Source organism: Tinamus guttatus, unplaced genomic scaffold (assembly GCF_059628265.1).
Source record: "Tinamus guttatus ecotype Peru unplaced genomic scaffold, ASM5962826v1 Tinamus_guttatus_pri_ptg000432l, whole genome shotgun sequence".
Taxonomy (NCBI): Eukaryota; Metazoa; Chordata; class Aves; order Tinamiformes; family Tinamidae; genus Tinamus; species Tinamus guttatus.
Genome location: NW_028288966.1, coordinates 38,094 through 63,128, shown reverse-complemented (window position 1 = coordinate 63,128; position 25,035 = coordinate 38,094). Strand labels below are relative to the sequence as shown.

At 40.8% G+C, this 25,035-nt stretch overlaps 1 long non-coding RNA gene across 1 annotated transcript; it reads left to right on the top strand.

Annotated features, from left to right (window-relative positions):
* Window positions 1-10,767: 10,767 nt before the first annotated feature.
* LOC148593195 (uncharacterized) lies at window positions 10,768-18,702 on the top strand. Its single transcript, XR_015913767.1, has 3 exons — window positions 10,768-10,872; window positions 18,240-18,292; window positions 18,375-18,702. It is a non-coding gene; the product is annotated as an uncharacterized LOC148593195 (long non-coding RNA).
* Window positions 18,703-25,035: the final 6,333 nt, after the last annotated feature.

Here is a 25,035-nt window from a genome sequence, read left to right as displayed (position 1 = left end):
GGCTGTTAGGGCCATTAAGGACTCTGACTTCCTTTCTCTTTCCCTTGTCAATGCTCCCAGTCGTACAAGTTAAAATCCATTTGCCTAGATCATCTTTCTTAATGATGGTCCAGAGAAAAACATCCGTTTACAGATGGGTTCAGCTTGAAATTATAAATGAAAAGTAGAAAGCATATTCTTGTCTTGCAGTGTTTTCAGAGAAATGTAATGAGGGGGTACTACGTGTACAGAAACTAGGGAAGAAAGCCAAAGCTTTGGGTTTTTTTTGGTGGGGACACATTTTTGTTATGAGTCCTCGGTTCATCTTGTATGACTACAGGCCTTAGCTGTAGGATCACCTCATGAGCAAGTCAAGAGAAAACAAGATGTGTGGGGATCTTCTAGCTGCACATCTCCACTAGGCCAGACAGAGCTTCTTCAACAAGATGGAGGCACTGGCAGAATGAAAAATTGAGACATGTGCAGGGCACAGCCAGAATGTGCCACACTACCATGGGCTCTCCGTACAGGGGTCCAGGATTGATTTTGGAGTTTTGGGTTTTTTTTTTTTCCTGTGAATCTGGAGGAGTTACTAACACAAGTAGTCCTGCATTTGAAGAACTGGTTAAGGTGTAGGTAAGTTTTCCAAGGCAGAAGGGCAGGCCTACAGTGCACATTGGGAGACTGACTGCTGCTGTTCCCTTTTGCATTTGGAAAAGAGAATTGGCTTGATGGAGTGTAAAAAAGGGCTGAATTTCTCTGATGCAGTGAATATTCATTCTTTAAAGCAATTATTTTCTAGGTCATGCTGCCAGCTTAAGCCAGTTTACTTTGTGCAATAAAAACATGAGATCAATTTATAACCTTCTAGTCATGTGTATCTGTTGTCCATTTTCAAATGAAAATTGACAGTCTTGAAAATCCCATCATTGTAGTAAAATAACCCCATTTAGCCCATACATGTACTCAAAACTGTGTGAAATAAGCCCAAGTTCTGTATTTTCTCTAGATTGCCTTGAATGAGGTTTTGCTAAATACATATAAAAGCAGTTCTTAATTTCTTTCTTTTTAATAGCATGATGCATGTCTTCAAATAAAAGTTATGGTGCTTCTGAAAAAAAATTAACTGCAAAAAAGCCAAAATCTCTCAACAGAAACCAGAACTGTTCCTGCTGTATTCTTAGTGTTCTATGAAGAGTACTGTTTTCACCACTTTTGTCAATGATTTGTATCTGTTTTCTGGTAGTAAAGCCAGCATGAAGAACTACTTTACAGTGAATAAAGTTTTTACTCTTAAGTGCTAAAAGCATTTTTTTTAAGCTGAAGTTTTTCTTTTGAGAGTGGTCCAAAGTTTCATTCCCTAACTTCTTCCTAAAGCTGCGGCGGCATAAATCAGAACTAAGGCATACCTGTTTACACAGCTGTGCCAGGGAAATAGTGCAGGAACTTCCCCTTGCCAAGGGAAGGACAGCACCTTGGCAAAGATCAGCTCCTCTCCTCCTTCCTCACTTCTTGTGCATGGTTGGTAGTAATTTCTATCCCAAAAGCAGTGAACAGGACAGTGCCCCTGATGGGACAGTTGTGATTTTCATAGCTGACTGAATGACACTTCAAGGACCCCCTTTTCTTCTTCTCTCTCTCTTGTCTGTTGTGAGGATAAGGAGACAGTCTCTCATCTTTTTAAGAATGTTTGAACATCAGATTGCTAATAGAAAACATTATACACAATTACATCTATATTTTCCCAGTCATTTTCCAGGCACCAATCCTCAGTCAACCCAGTTGGCATCACTCCTGCTGAAGAGGCACTAATTTACACCAGCTGAGGTCCTGGATCTTACGCTACTTTTGTACTTACGTACTATAGTCTGTGAAATGTCAATAAAGCATGCAGGTTTTGAATGGGATAAGATCACAACAGCACAGCATAAAAACTCTTTTGCATATGGACTTGAATCAGCTCACTTAACCTAAATTCTGCAGCAGTGAGAATTCAGGCATTGCAGCAGGTAAATAAAAAAAAAAACTTTACCAAAATGTTGCGATCTTAAAATGTTGCAATGTAATCAGGCTTGCATGTCATTTAATCTTATATTGTAGCTTATTGATTTTATGTCAGCCTTAACTTTTCATTTTTAAGTGAGTTGCAGGATGCAATATTGGCACCAAGAGTTCTCAGCATGAAAAACAGATTTTTTAGGGAGAAGACACAGGGAAAATGATATTTACTGAACATATGAGGAAGATAGTCTGGGATGCAGAGATGCAGCTGTGAAATACTGAGCATCACTGACCATTTAAATGATGGCTATCAACTTTTTTGGTTTAATTTACAATTAAAATCAAGGGGGCAGTTCATGCCTATCAGCACCATTGTGCTAGACTGCCTGCAAACTTGGGCATGTATCTCGGCTTGACTTCATATTCAATTCACATCTGGAAGATTTTCTTTTCCACTAAAGACTAAAAAACTATTCTAGTTTTAAAAATGACAGTCTGCATCCTGCAGTGTGTTTCTGTAACAGTGGGTGGATTCTCTGGCAATTTAATTGCTGCAGAATCACACAGGGCCCTGACTATAACCAAATGGTGTGTGATAAACAAACACAGAAACTTATTTTATTAAAATATTCTATTCATTTACTACTCGAATGCACTAGAAGCGGCCTTTTGAAAAGCTTAGGTCATGAAACAAAAATTGCCGTTGGAGCCTCTGGATTGCTTCATTGTTTATTTAACTTGACAGCAGGCTAGCTACAGTTTCACAATTTAGATCATTTAATTTTATGGTCAAAATGTTTGTACAGTAGCAAAATGGCTTGGTGTATCTCTGCAATGGAATAGTGCCTCATTTTGCAGCTGCTCTGGCTTTCTATAGTTCAGGCTCCATGCAGAGTGGGTGCTTCAGGAACCTGGCAAACTGTTAAATCATCTTGTGCTAGTCAGAACTGCTTTCCCTGTTGTGCCAGTCTAGTGCACCTGCCACAAAAAAAACTTTAGAAACTCACCTCTGTTGCATTCTCTGGTGCTTCAGGTAGCCCCGAGGAGAGAGAGAGACATAAACTGTAAGTTCTCTTAAATACAGATATGCACACAGACATGAAGGTCCAAATCAGAAACCTCCAAAACTAAAAAAGGACACAGTTATTAATGTACTGATAATGTTCTTCTCTGTATTATACAGAAATGCACCAATGAGCTTGTGGAAAAGTTAGTGATATTTCACATTCATGAAGACTTGGGGTAGCAATAGATCATGTCTCAATCTTTGGTATCCATCCTCACCATAATGTTTATGAAGGACTCAGATCTTTTTAATGAATTCACAGTATCTTTCTAATGTTAGTAAATAATACATAGTAAAGCAGCCAGAAAAAATAAGATCTCCCTTCTACTTCATTAGCACTTTCATTAAAGTGCTAAGAGAGCATGCAAGAGGCACAAGAAAGACAAAGAGAAATATATTGCAGAATTCACCTGGTTTTCTCTCTGTATCATGAGAGCACATGTCCTAGGGGAATGCCATAGCAAGCCAAAATGTGCCTTGCCAAGAGCCTTTGCTAAAGAACCAAGAGCTTGAGCAATGCTGGGCACCCTGAACAGAGAAAGCCATGTTCGTGCACTTGCTGTGCAGCACATAGCTTGACAGCAGAGAATGAGGCCTTGTGCAGTTCATGAAAAAGAAAGCCAGGTTTCAAATTCCATGGATCCAGATACCAGGTACTTGGCTTGCTGACAATGTGCCAAAGTTTTGGATTATTAAAAAACATGAAATAAAGATATTATTTGTAAAATAGATTCTGACACTTCCCCTGTGATCCACAGCAAGTCCCACTACTCTGAGGGTTGTAGTGTAAGGAAAAATACCAGTGTGGCCATAGGTAAACTTTCCCTTACTGTAAATTCATTAGTTGTTCAGAATATGCATGTGTGCAAAAAAACAGGATCTGATTTTTTTTTTAGCTTACCCTAGGTATTTTTTTATCCTCTAAGAGCTCTGTAAGATTGGCATTATCCTGCAGTAGAGTCACAACCTGCAGTCATTTAATGCTGCTGCTTGTGAGGCCAGGATTCCACACCCATTTAGTAGGTCAGTACAGTAATTTTAAATGTCTTTCAGTCTTTTGCCATCTTCAGTTATACCTTTCCACCCTACTATTTGTGTAATTTTCTTCTATCTGAAGTCTCTTTACTGTTGTTCTCTATTGCACAGCATGACAAATTACCCATCAAGCTGTATCTTTTCAGCCCAGAAATGTGCAGTAACACAGAGTCATGGCATTATCACGTTGTGCACTTTATTTCCTCACAGTTCATTCAAGTGTGTCACTTTATTTTCCTGCTTCCTTTTGTCATCATGAAGATTAACCATTTTATTCTTCCTAAACTTCAGAAACTCAGTGCATTGTAAACTCGTAGCAGCACCTATACAATCCTATATCAATTATACTTTTCCTGTTATCCATGGCAAAATTATGCCCATTATTTTGACTCTTTGTAGAACCTAAGAGCTTCTTCCTTATTTTAGAGCTAAGTAACCTTGGCTGCGGACAAGAGAATCATTTGTTGCCCCTGGCCACCAACCAAATTAACTGTAAGACACCATTCAGTTTGACCATGGGTACTAGATTCTCTTGGGGATTATGAAACTCTCTGGGCCCAAAGTATACTATGCACAATTCCTTCTCTCCCTCATTACCGCCCCCCTCTTTAATTCAAGATAAATACCAGTAATTGTACAGCTTGTGCTAGATATCTCACAGTCACTGTAAGTATGTGTTAGAAAAAATCAATGGGAATAGCTGAGGCAGTCAACAGGGCTACAGCTGATATATAGAATGGATCTTTAGAAATTGTGATTAAGATGGTATAGAGAAAGTTTGTTCTTAAATACATCATTTAGAGCACCAGTCTTTTCTCATTAGTATTCCACTGGAACACTACAGAAGTTTAGGTGTCTGGTAATTCCTGCAGCATTTGTAACATTAATTTACAGATTGAAGAGAACTGCAGAAGTAAATGAAAAACTTTCCTCCCAATATCTTCTTCTATCCCAATTCTTCTCCACAATTTATTTTATAGATGTTTAATAAAAATGTTTTTCTTCCTTTCAATCAAACACTTTTGTAAGACAAGCTTCGGGGATTGGGAATTCAGGTAATCACAAACAGTGCTAAGGCTGTGAGATGAAACTTGGTTGGAGATCACCAGATACACTGCTACCTAGTTATTAACAAAATAATGACCGTTTAATACAGTTAGAGTATGGTATACCTGGGAGACTTTGTGATTTCTAAATACTTACACCTAGGAAAGGATGAAGCAGAATATAATAAACTGGAAGCACAGCAGTGCCAAGGATGGAGAGCGACAGCAGATCTGTGTTAGTGGCACTGTGATTTGAACAGGGGGAGATGAGAAGGGCTGGGTTTGAGGGGAGCTCGCAGAGTCTGTGATGCTCAGAATTCCCACTAGCTGCTACACACATGGGTTAGGCCATAAGCCCTGGTCTAAATTAATCTAATCCTAAAACTAGGTTTCTGTTCTGCAGCATTTTACCATGTACTCTGTATCATTTACTGACGCCATATTCGTATAGAGCCTTTCATGTTGACTTTTAAAAATCCTATGTATCAATTAGCATCACACATAATTTAATTCTGATTCATTTTCCAAGAGTATCCATTTACAGGTACAATAGCAAGATTAGTATAGGAAGAAAAATGCATGAAAACTTTATAAAAAATTCTATGTTTTAAATGGAAGAAATCTTTTGATTCATTTTTTTTTGCAACTTTTACGAGAAAACTCTTTAAACGTGATGGGAAACCGGGCTGTTGCAGTGCATTTATCTTTTTTTTTTTTTTTTTTTTTTTTTTTACTTTTTTTTTTAATTTATTCACTTTGGAGTGTCAGATAGGAGCAGGTAATAGGAAATCCAGCTCCAGTGTATTTCTCCATACACCCCTCTTTATGAAAATTCGTTACTACAGCTGATAAACAGAATTATACAAGCTTTATCACACAACTCACATTATAAAAGTTTCCAAAAACTTGACAATGTTGACAGTTGTTTTCGGCAAATGGCTGCTTTACTGTAGCACTGTCAATGTCGATGTCCTTGTGCACATGTAAAAGAGCAATGTGATTAAGGCAAGCTTGTCCATGCTAGATATGAGCCAAGTTTTCAATCTCCTCATGGCACTGAAAGACTGCTCAGCTGTTGCAGATAAGGCAAGAATAGCTAGCAGATTTCCACCATTAAAAAAAAAAATCCTTCTCTCTGAACGCCTTCTATAGGAATTTGCAACATCTGCTGCTGACCTTAAGTTCTAGATAAGAGCAGCTCATATGTAACTCACATTGATATTACTCATCTTAGATGATGCACTTCTGAGGAGATTACTGAGTATCTTCGTAAGAAGAGATTTATCTAGACAGCAGTCTAGCAGAGGATGTACTTTTGTAACATGGTACAGGAGTGAATTATCACCGTTCCTCTAGTGCCACTTACCGCTACAATTTATATTCACCTTTCATTGAATTTAATTCACGCAAGTAATCTATATTGTCTTCTGTTCTGAGAATATTTCTTATTTGTATAAGAAAATCAATGGATGTGCCCTACCTAGAACATCAGTCATCTTTTCCTTTTTTTTTTTTTTTTCTCTATCAAGTACATGAAAGGAGTGGAAAACTCTGTTCTTTCGCCAAAACTTTGTCAAGGGAAAGGAGTCTGAGTTAACACAGTCATATCCTCCATCCTATTGACCCTGAAATCTTTGTGTGAGATGTCAAAGCCATGGGACTCAGCAGATTTGTTGCCATGTCTGGGTGTGGAAATTGTGGGAAGAAGCCAATTTCAACAACATAATCTTATAACAAACCCACAGGGATTTTCTCATATAAATTAGCATAGACTTTGTTAGTCTAAATATGCTAGATTTCCACTTTGCATCTACTAAAAACTCATTTGAAAAGCCCAGGTTTGTAACAAGAGGCTGAGGGGAGATTTCAGGTTGGCTTAGAGTGAGCAGCTACATGTAGCCCGAAAGCTTTGGTGTGGTGCTGCCCATCTTGGGACACCATAGGTGTGTGCTTCTAAAAGATTATGTAGTTTAACAAAATAGGCTAAATTGAAGCTATTTATCAATGGCTTTCTGACAAGCGTGGTCAAAATAACATGCTAGCATCATAAGGGAATGCAGTGACATGTACAAGGATAGAAGCCTAAAGGTCAACACTCAGCCTTTAATTTTGAAACCCTCCTTTCTCTTCTTACAATCTGCTGACGTCCTCCACCAAACTCTGTAACAAACGTTTCAAACAACAGTCTTTTTTGTTAAATAACCACTTCGAGCCCAGAAAATAATACAGTCTGGGCACTGAATGACACAAAGGGCTGATAGAAAAAGATGCTTATGATTAAGTAACTGAAGAGCATAACTTAGCACATGCAAACAAAGGGGAAAGGAGAAAATTTAAAGATGCACCATCACCCTTCATTCTGGTATTTCTCTATGTTTTAAGGCTTGATACTGTAATTTAGACATATTTATACAATAATTCTATTTGTTTGTGATTTTTTTTTCATTTCAACACTTACAATGTTGATAACATCCATCAGCAGTGTCAGAATTTTAGATTAACAGCAGAGACTTCTCCATGCCAGGGAAAGTGACTGCTGCAAAATCCAATTTCCTTTAAATGTATTGTTTCCCTTCTATTGTCAATTAAACATGTTAAAGAACTGAAGTGCTAAACAAAATTTTTGCCGGAGCCAGAATTCTCTCAAGAAGATAGGGGGTAAAATAGCCTCAGATCTGGCGACATGAAGTCCACATGGGTCAACTAGCTTTGGCTGGTTTTGTTCTCTGGTTAAAGGCTTCTCACAAACGTGGCACCTATACAGCATAGAGAAGGTGAGCCCTGAAGACCAACACATAGCGACTGTAGATACAAACATGCATTAAAATAAATATGGCCCTGATCCTGGAAACAGCCTTGTCCAGGCACAGCTCCAGTCAGCTCTACCACAGTGAGTCTATGTTCTTTTTTCTTCAATTTCAGTAGAGATTTAACATTCTAAATATTCAAGGCCGAGTGGCTAGGAGACATAATATTGATAGCACTTAATAATGGGAAAACAGTGCGCAAAGAAAAATAAATATTTATTTTCTTGCCATGCGTGAAAATAGTGGAAGACAAAACATTCAATTTTTATCCACAGCTGATAACTAAAAGAGCCCAACTTCTCTTTGATTTTCTACTTTCTGTTTACTGGCTGAACTGGGTTTCCTTAGTTCCAGGACAAAGCTTTTATTGCATTTCCATATATGCAGTAGGCAGCAAGCAGAGGTCCCCAGCGATGGCTACACAAGGCTTGTTCAGATCTTCCACCTCTGATGCTCATTCACACTGCAGGGCTAGCGGGAAAGGCACCAAGCTGTTGCTGGCATTTTGAGCCCAATGAATCCACCTAACACAATTCTGAGTCTAAGTTTACCCTTTTAAGTTTCTCTTGCAGACAGTGGCAAGAGACAGACACGTCTCTTCACCACTCCTGTTTGAACGGATGAATCCTGCTCCACAGGTGCCATCTAGATAGCTCACCTAGATGATGAGATGCCCAACAGCGAAGTCTCTGGGTCTCAAAATTTACAAGATGACTATTTAACCTATTGCAAATGTATAGGCATATAGGCATATAGATCTGTCTGTTATTCAGTATGGCTTAATCTGGATATGTTTGTAAATCTATTCCCAGGAAAAGACTGTTTCTATTTAGTGGTACTCATCCAAGAAAACGTGTTTAAACAAAAGAGGCCAGAATAAGCATCTTCTACAGAACAACCATCAATACACATATATTTGAACAATACACACTTAATAAAGTACCAATTTCTCTAACATAAACATTGAGGACTATTAAAAAATAATATGATGGAGAAAGATAGTTTTTAGACTTATGCAGCTGCCAATTGGATTAAACAAAAAAGTGAAAAAAAGGATCTGAGGATATTCTGAAGTACACTGAAGTATAATCAAGAACTATTTAGAACACTGGTGAGAGAAAGTCCTGTTAAGTGTCAAAAATCAATGAATTTTGTGAGCACTAAATCAGTGTCTTGAAGACCTGTTATATCACATATATATATATATATATAATGAGACTGAGACTCATTATTCTTTCTCAAAATGATCAGAAAAAAAATAGGTTTTCAGAATAATTCTGAAGGACCAGATGATACGGCAGATCTACTTGCTGGGTATTGTTTGGTAGGGAATGACAAAATGCTCTTTTCAAAACAATAGCATGAACGTGCATGTGCTGGTAGTGGATATAAAGACAAGTAACAACTGTTAAAAATACTTTTTTTTTTTGTCTTTTAAGAGAAAGCTGTTTGTGAACCTCTTTTTCCTAAATACTTTAGAAGCTCCATAAGTTGCCTTGAGTTTTAGGCAAAAAATCAACATTTTATTTCTCTTTATTGAATCCTTTCAATCTTGAAATAAGCCAATTGTGATTCATGTCTGAAAATTATTTACTATGGAAAGCACCATTTCAGTCCTTGAAAAGTGTATTTGCCATCCACATGGAGATGTGTGGCTAGGATTAAGCAAAAATATATTAGTTAAATCAGAGATTAAAAAGTAAAATGTTAAGTATTCCTGAGAAAGCTCTGAGTGTGTATATGTGCGTGTGTGTGTGTGTGCTAATGCATGTGTTTGGGTGCATGTATTTGAGCGTATTTTTCTCTATGTATATTTATGTGGTTGCATAATTAATTTGCTCTGTGCTGCCTCAGAATCTAATTGCGCTTGAAATAGTCAGGAGCTTATTCACAAGAACGTCTTTAGAAGCTTTCTTCCTCAAGTATCCTCATTTTCACGTGCTACTCCAGATTTATAAAGCGATACCAAACCTATTACATCATCTAATACAATGGGTAGGCTTTGCTGGTGCCAGGTTCTCTAAATATCCTGACTGTACTCAGAAAAAGACGATACCTCTTGGATTCAATTAGGCAACGAGGGAGAGCACTGGAACTGAAGCTAACTATGCTTTAATCTACAAAGCATCTCCTGGGAGGTGGCAAAACCGTGTCTTCATTTTGCACTGTGAGAGTGGCTCGGTCTTAGTGGAAAGCAAGGATGCACAGAGCCTCCAAACTTGTGGGAGTAATCGGAGGATGCTTTCAGGGCAGAGCTGCACAACACAAAACACTGCCTAATTACGCTGGCATTTATCAGTGCTGGGGTAACTTTGTATTCCATATAGGGACACTTATAGCCATCTATTTCAATTATAGAGGTATAACATATGACAGTTCCTGTCACTTTAGGGGAAAGAAGTCTTTATTCATCGCAGCACCATCCCAGTTCTGCTGGCTGATGTACATGGAGCAATATTACTTGCTCTTCTCTCCCCAGCCTTCAGCCCTCTGAATGTGGCTAATCCCTGAGCAGGGATTGCATGGAAGTTGTGACTCCCCTCAGACCTTAGGCTGGCAGCAACAGGAGGCTGCATTTATAGCTTGCAAGGCCAGCCGCAATCCGATCCCCTTGGGCTCTTTTTTCAGAGGCTGTCTGCCACTTATGCCCCGCTGTATCAATCAGCTTTGTTAGGAAAAAATGCTTCAGCCCCAGGAATGTTACTCATAATGATGGTGTGGAGGATAACTTTAATGACACTGTCTTGGCTTGGATACTTTGTTTCAGGGAAACACTTCTAAGCTGGAATTCAGCCCATTTTAGGACCCGAGGCAAGTCATTCCAGCCGATGGAAGATGAAGGAAAAGGCAATACTGAATCTGTTGACCTTCGCTGAATCTCTTGAGTCACTGCTACATCTGATATTGGCCCCTTCTGAAGGAAACTGAGCTGGCTGAGGTCAGTACTCACAGAGCACTAGTTTTGCCCTTCATGCAAAGCCATTTGGTACTTTCCTGATCTATGTAAATCGATCTGTCGCACCAAACAGCAAGGTGCCTTACACATGCCTGAAGTAGTAACACCAACTCAGTGTTTTTATGAGTTAATAGATGAGTGGATAATAAGTACCAGAAGGATTATAGTGGAGCACTAAGCTTAATTAATTTGCCTGTGATCTTAAAAAGGGCTATTATACATGTGTTTAAGTCCTTGTTTTCCCTTGAGGATGGCAAGTTGGAATGGGCATTTTCAGATGCAGCAAGCCCTATCTACAGTGTTACACTTCTGCACAGCAGATGAGGACAAGTATGGAAAATGAGAATGTTCTCTGTCCTCAATCTTGCTGGTACTGTGATCTTCACTATCTATACACAGACCCTCACAAGGAATTGTGGATTCCAGTATCCCCAATTTTGCTAGGGAAACTTAACATGCTAGGGTCACTTAGAAACTTGCCTTCAAAGACAGTATGAACTACTTGCAGTATGAAATACTGCATTACAAAGAAGCGTAATATTACTAATCAAGATGGAAATGATTTTCACTATAACTGTTTGAAATATTTTAGAATGAAATATCTATTGTTAATAAAATGGGTGTGTTACACATACATCTTTGTTGGCAATTCAAGACCTTGCACCATCAGTTAAGGTATGAAATCCTCAGAAGCTTTCAACAAAACTAGAGAATCAGACTTAAACTGCTGATCTGGATAAGGTAAATACAGACATGTCATACAGAATCTACTTCCACTCACTGTTGTAAAAAAGCCTTTCAGAACATCTTCATATATAACAAATCTGTATTTTTTCTCCCTGCACATCTCCATTAACAAGATGTAATGCAGACACTATCTTAGTGTCAGATGTAAAACTTACTAAAGCCTATAGAAATATGTTCATGCATTTCACTAGACTCATTTGAAGGAATCCTGTGTAGAGAGCATATTTTATGTCTCTATAAAAACAAATATCCTTTAGTTTTAACAGAAGCTTTGCTGATCTAAAGCAAGGTGTTTTATTAGACTGTACCTAATGTATTTTTGTTAATGACAGTACAATTTAGCATGTCTATCATTATGTCTAAAAATATATATCTTGAACTGTGGTAGGTACTTGAAAGGAAAAAATTCTGCAGCAGTAACAAAAGCTATATACTTTGCATGGTAATGCTATTTATTTTCATTTAAAGCAAACAGCTCTGTGGTAGAAAACTGGCCTATAATCAACCATTCGGAAGTACTTTGCTAAAACCTTTTTTTTCTGTAAGGATGAAGGACAGTTTGGAAAGGCAAGAACAACCTAATGGCCCAGTTCTTTACTCTTCATTCATATAAGCAAAAGTAGGTTACAGGGCACTACCTGCTTCAATTAGGTTACCATAGAAAATAAGCAGGTTCAGGATTGGCCCATGGCACTTAATTTGTTCTTGCCATCCCAAATAAGAGAAATAATGAATGTGCCTTTTTGATTTTAATTATGAAAATGAGATTGGACGGTCTTCATCTGGCACAAGAAGAATAGCAATACTCCTTATTTCTCCTGATCCCTCATCATGCAAGTATAGAATTTGAAATCAAGCCATGCAAACTATTGCCAGTTGTTTTAACGCCACCACCTTTACATCTTTAAATGAAAACCTTTAAATGAGTCATTATAATTTTAGACAGCAGCTTTTATATTTAATTACATCCCAATGTAGCCCCTGGAACTCAAGAAGTTTACAGGCAGTCTAAGAACTGGGAAGTTAAATGTATTTTAAAATGTGTATACTGTGGTACTTCTGAATAATTCTTTGCTACTACTCAGTGCCAGCTCAGAATTTCACACCCTTGAACAGATTGACTAGTTTGGCTTGTGTAATAGGTGCTCTTCTATCCTGGACTACTTGGTGGGTGGGTGGAGATGGGTGCTTTTGGAAATGCCAATTGATAGCTAACCAAAACAAGTCACAGTTATGTGTGAGTTAAGAAGGTAGAAACATCCATCAAAAGCAAACTTGATCTACTGAGATGCCGAAGAACATGTATAGAATGAGAAAGGATGCTTTCCAAATCAATCCAAACCTGGTTTTGAGGCCTTTGACAGGTTTCTGGTAGGGCTTTTGGAGAGCAGCAGCAGTAAGGATTCAGCTAAACCTACAGCTAAACGTGCCCTACAACATGGGGAGTCCACTTATCACAGGGCAGGACTTTCCAGGACAGTACTGAGTTGCTTCTTGTGCTTTTGCTTTCTAAACAGGAAAGAAGGGCTGTGGACACTCATTCCTAGAGTATAAGCTACTGAGAAAAAGCTACCATCATTGAATCAAGTATGCATACAATACCTCATTACATAAAATCTTGGAGTTTTGACTTTATGTTTGGAGAGAAAAGATGATCTGGTTATCTCATGTTGTTTAAAGACCAATTTTGATTTTTTTTTCCTCCCAGAACAGACATCAAAGCAAAATGCATGTACTTCGAATTAATTCTTATACTGGAAGCACACTCAGGCATAACTATAGTAAGCAACATCTTTATCTTGAAGTTATTACAATATTTAACAGCTGAAACACTTCAAGCCAAGCTTCACAGTTAGCTTATTCAGTTGACTTCTGTCAAAGTCACCTTAGCCCAACAAGTCTGCTCAGAAATATCTGAAATCTTCCAGGTTTCAGGAAGACAGGCTGCTGGAGATCATATAGGGCACTGCTGACAGCACACAGCACATTATTGGGTTTACAGGCCCTGCATGGTATTTCAGGCAGCTCTTGTTTCTGTGACTGTGACCCGTTGCTGAGAGTCAAGCCACTATGTAAATAAGAAGGACTTCAAACTTGCAGTGTGCTGCTTTCCAGAGCAAGTGGCCATTTGTTCCAGTTTCCCATGATCACATTACTGCTTGGATTCGCTACTCAGAAAAATACATTAATTGGCAGCATTAAAGCTAGACAAGGAAAAGATGCTGGAAATAAGGACTGCATTAGTACATATTATTAAATGTGCCAAGAAGATGCCATTACCTTATCCCCAGCTTCAGCACTTTAAAACTCTTGCCTTATTAAAATAAAAAATGTTCAAACATTGAAATCTGTGTAGCCAAAATCCAAGGTAGGAAATATATTCTTTAGCTATTAGACAGATGATCTGACTTTTAAACTGAATGAGCAAGTCCCAGCGTCATGATCTCATTGGAATCACAGAGACATGGTGGGATAGCTCGCATGACTGGAGCGCTGCCATGGAAGGTTGTGTGCTCTTTAGGAAGGACAGGCTGGGAAGGCGAGGTGGTGGAGTTGCTCTTTATGTGAGAGAGCAACTGGAATGCATGGAGCTCAACCTGGGAGTGGAGGATGAGGGAGTTGAGAGCTTGTGGGTAAGGGTTAAAGGGCAGGCTAATGTGGGAGACACTGTGGTGGGTGTCTGCTACAGGCCACCTGACCAGGATGAGGAGGTTGATGAGGCCTTCTATAGTCAGCTGGATGTTGCGTCACAGTCACAGGCCCTGGTTCTCATGGGGGACTTCAACTTCCCTGACATCAACTGGAAGGACAACACAGCCAGGCACAAACAGTCCTGGAGGTTTATGCAGAGCGTCGACGATATCTTTCTGATGCAGGTTGTGGAGGAGCCAACGAGGAGAGGTGGGCTACTGGACCTCGTGCTAACAAATAGGGAGGGACTTGTAGGAGATGTGAAAGTGGGAGGTAGCCTTGGCTGCAGCGATCATGAGTTGGTGGAGTTCAGGATCCAACGAGGAGGAGGCAGGGCTGTAAGTAGCCTTGCAACCATGGACTTCAGGAGGGCCAACTTTAGCCTCTTCAGAGACCTCCTCGGAAGAATCCCATGGGTTAGAAAGGGGGGCCCAAGAGAGCTGGTTAGTTTTCAAGTGGCACTTCCTCCACGCCCAGCAACAGTGCATCCCTGTGTGTAAGGAGTCAGGCAGAGGGGGCAGGAGACCTGCGTGGATGAGCAAGGAGCTTGTGGCAATGCTCAAGCAGAAGGCGGTGGTATATAGAATGTGGAAAAAAGGACAGGCCCCCTGGGAGAAATACAGGAATGTTGTCAGGGAATGCAGAGAAGCGACAAGGAAAGCTAAGGCGCGGTTGGAACGCAATCTGGCAAGGGATGTTAAAAATAACAACAAAAACTTCTTCAAATATATTAACAGCAAAAGGAAGATCAGGGAAAACGTGGGTCTGCTGGTGAATGGGGTGGGTACCCTGGTTACGAATAACACAGAAAAAGCAGAGATGCTGAATGCCTTCTTTGCTTCGGTGTTTACCAAGGGCAGCCCTTTAGAGGCCCAGGCCCTAGGGACAAGAGAAGAAGCCTGGAGAGAGGAAGACTTGCCCTGGGTAGAGGAAGATTGAGTCAGAGAGCACCTAAGGAAACTCGATACCCACAAATACGTGGGCCCTGATGGGATGCACCCCAGAGTGCTGCGGGAGCTGGCAGATGTCATAGCTAAGCCGCTCTCCATCATCTTTGAAAGATCCTGGAGAACGGGGGAGGTGCCGGAGGACTGGAAGAAAGCCAATGTCACGCCAGTCTTCAAAAAAGGCAAGAAGAAGGACCCAGGCAACTACAGGCCAGTCAGCCTCACCTCTGTCCCCAGAAAAGTGATGGAACGGCTCATACTGCCTGTTGTCTCCAGGCACATGGAGGACAAGAAGGTGCTCAAGAGTAGTCAGCATGGATTCACCAAGGGGAAATCTTGCTTGACTAACCTGATAACCTTCTATGATGGAATGACCAGCTGGATAAATGAGAGGAGAGCGGTGGATGTCGTCTATCTCGACTTCACCAAGGCTTTTGACATTGTCCCTCACAACATCCTCCTGGGCAAGCTCCGGAAGTGTGGGATAGATGAATGGACAGTGAGGTGGATTAGGAATTGGCTGGATGTCAGAGCTCAGAGGCTGGTGATCAGCAGTGCAGAGTCTAGTTGGAGGCGTGTAGCTAGTGGTGTCCCCCAGGGATCAGTCCTCAGTCCAGTCCTGTTCAATTTATTCATCAGTGACCTGGATGAAGGCACGGAGTGCTCCCTCAGCAAGTTTGCTGATGATACCAAACTGGGAGGAGTAGCCGATACCCCAGAGGGCTGCGCTGCCATCCAGAGGGACCTGGACAGACTGGATAACTGGGCAGTGAAAAACCTCATGCAATTCAACAAGGCCAAGTGCAAGGTTCTGCACCTGGGGAGGAATAACCCCAGACACCAGTACAGGCTGGGGACTGACCTTCTGGAGAGCAGCTCTGCAGAGAGGGACCTGGGTGTCATGGTGGACGACAAGTTGACCATGAGGCAGCAGTGTGCCCTCGTGGCCGAGAAGGCCAATGGGATCCAGGGGTGCATCAAGAAGAGAGTCTGTAGCAGGTCGAGGGAGGTGATCCTGCCCCTCTACTCAGCCCTAGTGTGGCCACATCTGGAGTATTGTGTCCAGTTCTGGGCTCCACAGTACAAGAGGGATGTGGAACTGCTGGAGAGAGTCCAGCGCAAGGCTACAGGGATGATCAAGGGCCTGGAATATCTGCCCTATGAGGAGAGACTGAGGGAGCTGGGCCTGTTCAGCCTGGAGAAGAGAAGTCTGAGAGGGGATCTGATCAGTGTATATAAGTACCTCAAGGGAGGCAGTGAGGAGGATGGTGCTGGTCTCTTTTCAGTGGTGGCCACCAACAGAACTAGAGGTAATGGCCACAAACTGAAGCACCAAAAGTTCCGCAGGAACTTAGGGAAAAATTTCTTAACAGTGAGGGGGACAGAGCACTGGAACAGGCTGCCCAGAGAAGTTGTGGAGTCTCCTTCTCTGGAGATCTTCCAAACCCGCTTCGATGCAGTCCTGTGCCACGTGCTCTAGGTGACCCTGCGTGTGCAGAGGGGTTGGACTAGATGATCTCTAGAGGTCCTTTCCAACCTTAACGATTCTATGATTCTATGAGAGATTCCAATTTCTCCATTGTTGCCATTCCAAATAATTTATTTTTCATTGCATTTATAACTCTATCCAAGAAAAGGAGAAGTTGTATCAGAAAATGATTTACATTCTGGTGGATTTTTTTGCAGCTTGGCATTGTGAATGAATATTTGGATCCCTGAAAAGTACATAAGGAAAAATCAGTTTCTAATTTGCTGAAGAAAATATTCTGACATGGTGATAAGTGAGGTAACCAGAAAATCATGGTTTAAAAACATTCTGAGCGACTACTGTTTCACCTGTCCCAATCCACAAGCTGGTATTCAAACAGACTGCTAGTAAAATCTACTCACAGCCTTTTTCTACCTGAGAATATTAACTCTCCCTTCGTGACTGGTACACAGAATTGATATGGACATTTCCAGTTGTGTGCATTAGTACAGCTTTTGTTTACAGAATCTGAGATTTGTATTTAGCAATGCTCTTCAATAAGCTTGGGAGTGATCCAACATCTTTACTTCCAAATTACTGTAAATCCAAGGCAACTACTCTGAAGTTACTGGAGTATCTCCAGCTTTATATCAGTATTGCTAAGAATAGTCTGATAGTCTATCTTTAGATATCCTAGAGTTCTTATATGCTGGAACCTTGTAACCATACTAACTACCCTGTTGTCATCATGAAAATGAAAAAGGCCAGGTATGTTTGAAAATATACAATTATTTTTAAAACAGTTTGGAAACCTGCTGTAAGTGTAAACATGCCACAGCCTTCAAGAGTCTGCCTGCTCTGTCCAATTGCTACTGGAAGAAGGTTCCTTTGTCTTTGCAGAACCTTTAAGACAAACCATCTATAAACCACAGAAACGATTTTTCAGACAACACTGAAGAGTATCTATAGCTCATTTTAGCTAGCAGGAGAAATATTGACTTGGGGGCAGTTGGAACGGCTTTGAGTTTGGTATCCTCTCTCTGTTATACAAAAATACCATGTAAGTGGGAGTCATCTTTGTGAGCATTAGCCCTGCAAAAGTCAGTCATCCAGTTTAAACTACTTATCTAGGCTATCCATACAGTCAAGGAAGAGGGAGAGAGAGGTCTTTGCAGCAGGCCATTCGTTATACCTGCCTGGGATATGTATCTGAAGATGAGCACTCTTAAATAGCCTAGTGACCACAGGAATAGAGCAGGCTGAATCTAAACGGTTAGATGGCTGAAGATGAAACCTCTCAGAGGTCACGTGGGTTTAAGATCCAATGTCTGTTGATGTTAATAGCAATCTTTCTATTGACACCAGAGTTCTTAATTCACATGTTGCCATGTCATGTTGAAAAACTGAAGCACTAGTACAACAGCATATGTTCCCACTGATACTAGCATTTCTTAATAATAAAATAATAATAATAAAAATATTCTCTTTTGTTCCAGCCTTATCAAAACACAGCAAGAGCACTCCTGTCCTAGCTCTATGAAAACCAGGAGTAAGTATAGAGGTTAACAGCAAAGCTTCTGGCAATCGTCTTCCTATTTAATGGTCTGAGCCTCCTTCATATCCTTCCACAGTGAGAAGAAGAAAGTAAGTGGTCCTGGGGGAAAGGAGTGCCCCATTCACTGAGGAGTCCACCAAGAGAAATGCATCCAAGGGTACCCAGATGGGGTCAGTGATCACGGCAGCCAAGCTTCCCAGGCCTAGGAATTAAATATAAAAAGCCTGTCTTTATCCAAACAGGCTACCTATATTTTGGAAATTTCCATCACACTTCCTTCTGAAGTACTACTTTTCTCCAAACATCAGTGCTGGCGCAGCAAGTTGACCAGTAATAGTTATGCTAGGCTAAGAGCAGCTATAAATTCACTCACGGTGAAGAATCAGGGCATTCTATGAAGTCAGCAGGAGTGACGTGTGTCACTACCAACTTGTTCATTCTTTTTAACATTTTTGAATAGTTGAAATTTTCCATTGTATGTTCGAGATCAGTTGTTGTCAGTGAAAGTTTGCTGTATGACAGTGGTCATGGGTGGTACAACCAGCATTTGGCATTACCCTGGTGTTTGTTACTTGAAATCTGAGAAGACCTCAGCCCCTAAGATGCTGGTGACTTTCATTCAGGCTTTGCTCGGGCATTCCCCGAATAGCACAGAAGCTGCAGCGCTGCTCCTGGGAAGGCGGGGGAAGGAGGGAGGAAGGGAAAAAAAGAAAAAAAAAAAGAAAAAGGAAAAAGGAAAAAAGAAAAGATGCCTGGAACCCAGGGAAAACACAATGAATGCTTGGATGCTAGCAGTAATGGAAATCCCATTTTTTCTATGAAACCAAGAACCAGATCACCAAACCTGAGATTGAATAAAAAAAACCTAAACAAATTTAAAAAAAAAAGGAAAGGGAGAAAAATTGTATCATTTGCTCATCAAAGCCAGAAATGTCAGTATTGCATTCAATACAGTCATAATTTTTTAATTTATTTTCTGGCTTTTCAGAGCTTTTTTTTAAGTTATAAAAGACTGAAACTTTTAAAAATACTGGGTATATTTGCCTAAAAAAAGGAGTGAGGATTTTATGGAAACCACCAAATATCCTGTGACTGGTGATAAAGTGCAAATTCTGGCAATACTCATTAGGATCAGCTTATTATTATATTATATTATTTCTTCAATAAAAACAATTCAAAAAAAGTGTTTTGTTTTCTTTGATTAGTCTTGTGCATGATTGGAAGGAATGTTTTTTTCTCTTTTTTTTTCTTCATCATGGATCTCAGCCAAAATTGTTAGCGACTTCTTGTAGAATTCAAGCATTTAAGAGAAAGAAAGGTTAAGGAAAGATTAAGTGCAATTATAATCACAGCATATATGCAAAAATTGAGGTTGAAACTGCTTTAGAAGACATAAGTTTAAAAATGCGGGCTTTAAAAAATATTTTCAGAGAGCTATTTTTGTCCCTAGCTTCTTACATCTTGAAAATGGAAATGAAGTGGGAGGAAGGGACACAAAGGTGATTCAAATGTACAGTCATTGGAAAGTCATGTTTAAATATTGCTTGTTCTGACAGTTGATGCCCCAACTTTACATTCTTCAAGGATTTCCCTGCATAAAATGCCTGCCTAGCGAGGACACCTCCTAGCTAATATGCAGCAAAAACACATGTTAAAAGAAGGCCTCATATTATTAAAACTATAGCAACTCTTCATTCTTCTTGCATATTTTATTCAATTCCACCAACAAATTAGTAGATGAGAAGCGTGAGACGACACGAGTGGTTTCAAAGCTCGCAAAGTGATGCAGAGAGCTCTGCCTTGCTTGCAGGAGACTGCAAACACCCTCTCGATGCTCACCCGGCGTGCTCGTGGCCACACCACTGCGCACGGCTGTAGGCCAGGTGAACACTACTCTGCTCTGCTTGCTCCTGCCTGGTTATTCTTAGGAAACAAGCCTAGCTGCTGCGAGCTGATCCTCCAAGGGCAATGCCGCTGGATCCTCTGCACTGGGCTCTGACATTTGTTGAACGGCTCAGCCCACGCGCACCCACCTTCTTCCTCCCCTTCCTACTCCCCGTTTCTGCTCTCAGAGATACCCACTGCTGGAAAATGAAACCTTTTAAGGAGGGACAAGAAGTAAGTATGGGCATGCACAGAAATAAAACTGACCTCCAAAGACGCACTCCATATTCCATAATGTCCTGCTTTTGGACATTATGTGTTAGACTTAATAGTATTTCCAAGAAATCTGAAAAGGAGCAAAGTCAGATTATTTCTTTCCTCGCCTTACAGTCAAAGTCCAGGCTGTTCAGGGAAGCTGTGCCCAGGCATCCATGCTGATGCCCCCTGAACTGGCTCCCTTTTGCCTTCATGCTTTTCTTGATGAGCCCAGATGGGTAGACCGGAACCTCCCAACCAAGCAGGTTTCTGGAGGAAACTGCCAGAAGAAATAGTCCCCTCATGACCTTGCTTGCTTTCTTACTAGGCTGCGGATGTAACCATTACCTGCCTGCTGAGCTCTGCCTGGGGAATTCACTTCCCCTGGGCAACAACCTCACCAGGGATGGAAGGAAGGGGGAAGTGCAGGGTAGTACTTGTGGCAGCTCTGGGCCGGGGTCCAGGTGCTCCAATGACTCCTGAAGGAGTGAGGCACGAGCTGCCTCCCTGCGCCGCAGCGCTGGCACCAGGCGCACGTAGGAACAGGGCTGGCTCCGCATCCCCGCACTTCAAACCTCAGCGTTCGAACTAAAAAAATTTGCTGGCCTACTGGAGGGGCTAAGAACAGTGAGAACCAGATATATCAAAGGATTTGGAAGATAATTCAGTCTTCCAGCAGTTACTGTATTCATTTTAATATTTTTATGGCATGCTGTTCATATAGCATTGCCTTGTAGAAATGCAGCATTTCCAGTTGATTTTTACAGCCAGGTCTCCCAAAGCTAAATACGCTACTCGTTTTCTAGACCCATGTCACAACTGCAACTAGCTACTGTGAAAATCACCACCACCTTTTCCTCTTTTTCAGTGGTTAGGTATATAAATATAACAAAAAACACACTGCTAGTAACTGTGACCTACAACTGGAGCTGATGTCAGAAGCTGAAACCATGATTTCTTTAAGTTATGAAATGCTTCACATAGTCTAATACCACAGCAGTGACCCTACTGTGTCTCTTCTGAATAAGTTTGAAAAAAAAAAAAAAAGAGAAAAACCCAATGCTTTGAGCATCAAATTACTAAATAATAGAAATGGTATTTTCTGACTTAGATGTTTACGAAAGGCTCATGAAAGAGATGAATATTAAGCCAAATATTTGTTTGGCTTTGCTGAAGCCGGATGCAGGAATGTAAACTTTTTTTTTCAATGACTTCAGCTCCTAATTTAAAACCTAGGATTTTTAGCAGAGAGCAGGAGACTATATTTGGCCAAAAAATTCTGCTGGCTTTACTTAGTTACCCGGCACATTCAAAACAATACTCCTTTATCAAAAAATAGTCTGCTTTATTCGCAGCATATGTAGAAGTTGGACCATCCAGCGAAATCCACTTTCTTCTCTTGCAATATGTCTGTTGCTGGCTAATGAGCTGTGACAGTGCCTGTGCTTCATTTGCAGCAAATTAAGTTTGTGCCTCACAGGAATTGTGAGATCATGGCACTGCTCCTAGGTACAGGTGAGGTTTGCTTCTCCAGCCAGTTCTTGGTTAGCCGCATGGGTACGTGCTGTTGCACCACACAACAAAATCTTCTCTATAATAACCAGTTTAAGTAGCCATTTCATCCACAAAAGTGGGTGTCATTTAATTTACTTTGTGTTTACTGCGCTCTCTTTCAAATTATATTGTTGGCACAGAGGGGTATTTATACAACTTTTATTTTAAACTATTTATTTAGAGTTGAGACTTCAGCAATGCTCGCTGTCAGATTTATAGTGCACGTTTAAACCCAAGGTTCTAAAAATGTAATATTTCAAAGAGAAGGAAGCAGACAATGAATTTATACACTTGGGAGTCTATTCTCTCTCTAAATGTGCAGTGCTTCTATTAGTGCTAATGGGAGTCCCAATGGCGCTGCTGAGGGACCGAGTGTCGTGAAGCAGAGCAGGCGCAGCTGCCTTTACATGGCAAAGACATGTCAGAAACAGCTGACATCCTGAGCTACCTTCTTCCAGCTTAGCAGGAACACAACACCTGGAGGAGGGACAGCACAATTTAAGTTTTTGGATCACTGTGCTCCTTGGGCAGAGGAAAATTAGATAGTATAACCCACTGCCCACCGGCAGGCTCGCAAATCTGTTGTTGACCTCGGAGGGAAAAAAAAGTGCCCCCCCCCCAAACAAAATAGTCAAAAAAGTCAAAAAAAAAAAAAAAAGTAGGGGGGTGAGGGGGAAAGAAAATGTCTCTTGCTCTGACTCTGAACACAGGAATAATCCAAAAATGACTTTCACAAAATTTTTATTTCTCAAAACCAGCAGGAGAAAATCATCCTCCAGCTCCCAGCAGGAGCTTTCAAAGAGAAGGAACTTTCAAGCTTTTTTTGTAATGGGGTAAGTATGCTTTGGGTGGATAAATAAAAAAAAAAAGTCTTCATAAAAATAGATATTATGAGCTGTGCATTTGCTTTCAGTGCCCCAGTTCTTCACAGCTAACAGAACGAATGGCCAATATGCATATATGCTACACAGAACACTTTGTATTTAAAGGGACAAAAGTCATGTTTAATAAAGACAAAACTTGGCCTAACAAAAAATTACTTTCTCTTTGTCACCTAAATGACTTCTTATAGCTTTCCCCCCACCTCAAAGCACTGCCTCCAAGCTCAGTGTAGAAAGCCACCTCTCAGTATTCCCTACCATAAATAAACAGTGTGGAAGAATAATGAAGAAAAAATCCCTATTGAGGATTTTCAGGCTTCTTGCAAGTTACAGTAAGACTCATAAAAATCATTTAGCAATCACATACCTCTCCCCTTCTCTAGACATTCCAAAACTTAGACCTGCAGTTTTCACAACATCCCTGTGAAATAATTTTGTTGATAGTCCTTTTTTCTTAAATGTGAAAATAGGGACACACAGAGATGGAAGAACATAACGACTATTTACTTAGAATTTAGGGAAGAAATCAGCAATAGTATTCAGCAGTCCTGACTCTCAGCAACATCCTCTAACTTCTAGGGCTGCTCTTAAAAAAAAAAAAAAGAAAGATCTCACAGTCTTAATAATATTTAATATGAGTTGTTCTACAAACCTCAGTTGGATTATCCAATATGAGCAAAGGCGAGTAAATTTGGAAGAAGTCGTATCAACCACCCCAAGATCCCACCCTAATCTCCATATTTAAACTACCATCACAATTTACTTCTCTTTATATAAAGTGACAGGAACAAAACAGAACAAAAAGCAAGCAAGCAAACAAACAAAAAACCCTACTCAAACCTATTCTTTCAAAGGGCCCAAGATTTTAGGGTTGTGAGTAGATACGGGAGGTGCACTTGAGTAACACATCTATGATCTTTATATAAAGACCGAAGATGTCCAACAAGACACACAGTACAGCGGGGCGTACGCACACTCAGGGCTGCTGCAGGTGGCCCGTGGCCACGCGTCCGTGCGTGTGACCTACCTTACTTGCCTCCAGAGCTGGATGTCTCTTAGGGGGAGAACAGGTGAATTTTACTCAAACACCATGTAACGACACAGCTACACACGGCAGCACAGCCAGTACTGTTGGAAAGTTAGTGCTTGAACAATATAATAAAATAATCCATAGCAAGATTTTACTACTTTATTATACTAATTGCTATCCTGCTGTAAGATTATAATGGCGATGATAACATGGTAAATTGATAACAATTTTCTATATAGGAATTTTCATTAGTAGTTTTCTAGATCTGTACAAGGAAGCTAAGTAATATTATATTAGCCACATAATCATAGAATCATAGAATCATTAAGGTTGGAAAGAACCTCTAGAGATCATCTAGTCCAACCCCCCTGCACACACAGGGTCACCTAGAGCACGTGGCACAGGACTGCATCCAAGTGGGTTTGGAAGATCTCCAGAGAAGGAGACTCCACAACCTCTCTGGGCAGCCTGTTCCAGTGCTCTGTCACCCTCACTGTTAAGAAATTTTTCCTTAAGTTCCTGTGGAACTTTTGGTGCTTCAGTTTCCAGCCGTTTCCTCTAGTTCTGTTGGTGGCCACCAGTGAAGAGGCCAGCATCATCCTCTTCACTGCCTCCCTTGAGGTACTTATAGACACTGATCAGGTCCCCTCTCAGCCTTCTCTTCTCCAGGCTGAACAGGCCCAGCTCCCTCAGCCTCTCCTCATAGGGCAGATGTTCCAGGCCCCTAATCATCCTCGTAGCCCTGCGCTGGACTCTCTCCAGCAGTTCCATATCCCTCTTGTACTGTGGAGCCCAGAACTGAACACAATACTCCAGATGCGGCCTCGCCAGCTCTGAGTAGAGGGGCAGGATCACCTCCTTAGACCTGCTGCAGACGCTCTTCTTAATGCACCCGAGGACCCCATTGGCCTTCTTGGCCACGAGATCATAATGGCCGGATGGCCATCATAATCAGATGCCTTTCAGGAGTTAGTTACAGGAGTTTCCTATCTCAGAACTAGTGCTTATCTCACTTGGATGTTAGGAAGGTTAGTTAATTTTTGTTTCACTGAACTTGGAAAATAAAAAGCCTTTGCAGAAGTGCAAAAGCTTATTGCTTTTATTTTATTATCATTCATTATGAGCCCTCCTCT